This window comes from Malus sylvestris, chromosome 7 (genome assembly GCF_916048215.2).
Source record: "Malus sylvestris chromosome 7, drMalSylv7.2, whole genome shotgun sequence".
Lineage (NCBI taxonomy): Eukaryota > Viridiplantae > Streptophyta > Magnoliopsida > Rosales > Rosaceae > Malus > Malus sylvestris.
Genome location: NC_062266.1, coordinates 5462292 through 5466201, shown reverse-complemented (window position 1 = coordinate 5466201; position 3910 = coordinate 5462292). Strand labels below are relative to the sequence as shown.

The 3910-nt window shown below is 40.1% G+C and overlaps 1 pseudogene; it reads left to right on the top strand.

Annotated features, from left to right (window-relative positions):
• The first annotated feature begins 360 nt into the window (after positions 1-360).
• On the top strand, positions 361-2931 carry LOC126629072 (dehydration-responsive element-binding protein 2D-like; annotated as a pseudogene).
• The last annotated feature ends 979 nt before the right edge of the window (positions 2932-3910 follow it).

Below are 3910 nucleotides of genomic sequence, written 5' to 3'. Positions count from 1 at the left end.
CGACGTGAATCTACTATGTCATTGTATTTCGGATTTAATAAAAAAAAAATGAAAAATGAGGAAGCAGAACTGGAATTTTGCTCCTCTTCGATTGCAACCTGAGCAAGAAAGCAAACAAAGTTGCAAGCCAACGGTGTATTAGAGATTTAAACAGTGAGGCTAGCCATCCATGTACACTATATCTCCCGTTCACCATGCCAAGTATTCAAGTCCTAATCCTCCACAAGCCACGTTTCAGTCATGTCTAAAGTACCACCACCGTCACGGGTTATGGTTTCTCAAACTCACCAGCCGAATTAAAAAAAAAAAAAAAAAAAAAACAGGATAAAAATCCTCGATTCTTCTCAAAAAAATCTCACAATGTCGAACTCGGAGATGGTTGCTGGTAGTAGCAGTGTTGGGGTTGCGGAGAGAAGCAGGCGAAGCGGCCAGCGCAGAGAAGCTCGAGGAAGGGTTGCATGAGGGGGAAAGGAGGGCCAGAGAACGCTATGTGCACTTACAAGGGCGTCAGGCAAAGAACGTGGGGCAAATGGGTGGTGGAAATCCGCGAGCCCCACCGCAGAGCCCGGCTCTGGCTCGGGACTTTCGACACCTCCTATGAGGCTGCTCTGGCTTATGATGCTGCCGCGGCGGCGGCCTGGAAGCTCTACGGTTCCCAGGCGAAGCTCAATTAGCCATATAGCCATCATCAATTGAACCAGCACGGCCTGCAGCATCAAGTATTTCCCTCGTCGGCCAATCCTGGCGTGCCACCTCAAATTTCGAACCAAACCCTTGTGCAGAACAATCTGTCAGGTACTCGGACTAATCCTGCATGTTATGCTGCTCCTGTGAAATATATTGCAGTACCTGTTATTTGCAATAATTATGCGAATGTGAAGGTGGATCAGCCGGAGCCGGGGGGCATGAAAGTGGAGGAGAATATGAGTAGTGGTGTGAACAATGAAGGCATGGATGGGATATTCTGGGGGAAAATGAGAGAGAGCTTTCCGGTGTTTGATGACTCGATATGGACGGAGGCAGCCATGTCGCTTGATCTTCCAGTGGTGGCAGATCAAGGGATTTTCGGCGGCGGTTTCACGGATGGAAATTGCTGGGAAACATTGCCTTCGTCTCAGTGGTGCATGATGTAAATCAAACTTGAAGGGAAGGTATAGAGATCAAAAGTGGTGACTTGGTAAATAAAGTTGCACAAGGTACAGTGCTTCATATGTCATAGCATATATATATATAGTAGGGTGTGTATATATGTATACAGTACAAATAAATGGAAGTGTGTATAAATATCTAAAGGGCTGAAGGTTTGCTGCCTTAGTCTTTTTTATTTTTAGTTTTAATTTCAGGAGTGTACTAAGAAAACGTAATGTGCAGGATATTGTAAAAGAGTCGGAGCTTGCAAGGTTTCTTGTATACATAACAATGTTATGTGATGTGTTAACTAATTTAATCTAATTTGAGGCATCGATCTTTTTCGTTTGTCTATATTAATCAAGCGAGCCTTTTGAATTCTAAGTTAACCAGAAGAGCTTTTTGAGTTTGAGTTAGCATAAGCACAATGGTTAATTATGTGAATGATTTTTGTTCTAATGTTTGTGAGTTATCTAATTCAATCTAATCCAATGGACCATATGAGTCATCTGAATTAGCTGTTGCACAACAGTTGGACTACTTCGCCTATTTCGTCTTATTATGGGATTTAATTCGTTTCTTTTCCTGGTTTGATTCCAAATTTTGATGGATGTTTTCTAGTATCATCATCAGGATGTGGAGGATTTCTCTTCCTATACCTCTTGGGAAGTTTAAGGTTTGAGCTTAATTATCCGTACAACATTTGAGACATTATTTCATCTCTCTCTGTTTTCAATATGTTAATTTGTCCTCTCATTCACCAAGCATCATGTATTTTTGTCAATGTTGGTATTTATTGCCAATTCTGCAAGTGCACTTAATTATTTAATTATTGATTTAACAAAAAAAAATTATTTAATTATTGCAACTGGAGTTGACGAGTCATAATATTATTCTTTATCATATTTGAAGTGTGTCAAAAGGTATAGTAGTTCGACGATTGAGTTCTGATATATAGTTTTGTTCATCCATCTTTCATTCCTTATGCCAGACTAAGCCTTGATGCGTGGTTTCTTATGCTACAGAACTTTGTTTCTTTTTTTGTCTTAAGCATGTACTAGTTATTTACTTCATAATAAATGAGACACTTTTTTTTCTCCATTTGTACAGTCATGCTTTTTTTATCCCTTATTTTTCTTTTAATTCGTTTTGTATGTATGCCAGACACACATTTTTCTCTTTTTGCACTCTTATTTTGTTTTTATCCCTTATTTTTTTTTTTAATTCGTTTAATCTATAGGCTATAAATAAACAAGGGTGTGAAGCAGCAGAAAAATGGTGTGTTGAATTCACTTATGTACTTCATTTATAATGAACTCCTCTTCAAAAAAGGCAGAAAAGAAAGTAACCCAACTATTCACAAGCAATTGGTTTCTTGTGATCATTGGAGAAACCGCCCTCGCCTTGTCTTGCCGCATCATTCCTTGCATTGCAACACCATTTGTTGGTAGACATGCCAAGGAGGCGAGGCTATGTAATCACCCTCCCAAAATCTCTTTTACATTTGAATTTAGATATAAAACAACTTATGCAAACACTAGGTATGTCAGGTGAGTGAAAACTTGTGCAGCAACTCTACATGGTTTGAGGGCAGTCAAAACTTGTCAAAGTGCAGCTAACGATGGAAAGCTAACGATGGTGACTCTTCCAAACTGTTTCAATTTCTGTTCTTGAATGATGTTGCTTGATCTTCCGGTGGTGGAAGACCGTGGCATTTTCGGCGCCAGCCGGTTCGTGGATGGAAATTGCTAGTAACATTGCATTCGTCTCAATGGTGCACGTAAATCAAAACTGAAGGTGTAAAGTAAAGTTGAACTCTTCATTGCTTCATACGAGCATACTATATATTATATACGTACGGAAATGTAGGGGGGGTTTTATAGTACAAAATATAAAAATATATATATGTGTGTGGAGAGAGGTGTGTATGAATATGTATAGGGCTACGGCGCTGGATGGGGTTTGGAGAAAGGTGTGTATGAATATGTATAGGGCTGCGGAGCTGCGTGGGGTTTTCTGCGGTGTGTATGAATATGTGCAGGGTATTGTAAATGAGTCGAAGCTTGCAAGGGGTTTGTTGCAAGTGCTATTGTCCTTGTGTATGCATTGTAATCTAATTAGAGCTGCACACTAAGTTTATCACGTGTGACATGCCCCGACCCTGATATTCTTCGAATATCAGGATAGACACGTGCTGGCCGACACTCAAGGTGACGAAAGCCATTAATTGATTATAAGAGTAATGATTAGAAGAAAACATTCATAAATAACGTCAGAATTTAAGAGTAGTTAACAACATTCATGGAAACATCTAGAATGAACCAGACACAGTCTAAACCAGATTTACAAAAAGAAAGAACATTACAAGATATCACACAAGTGGGTGATGGAGTGCTACTGGTAGGGGAATGCCTCGTACGTCCAGTTGTAGTCCTCGTTTCTATGACCTGAATGGGGGCGTAAAACAAAGGTGAGTAGACCAAGTGCATATGTACGATAATAATGAAACAGTTATCACTCCTAACCCATTATTTATGTACTGAGGAGCGAGCCCTTATTCTATAAAAGGGACTCCCTCACCATCATTAGAGAGCATCGCCGCCTGCTGAGCAACCGCCTTGCCACGAGCATCACTCTTAACCCATTATATATGTACTGAGGAGCGAGTCCTTATTCTATAAAAAGGACTCCCTCACTTTCATTAGAAAGCACCAATTATTCATGTATTGAGGAGCGAGCCCTTATTTTATAAAAGGGACTCCCTCACCATCATTAGAGAGCA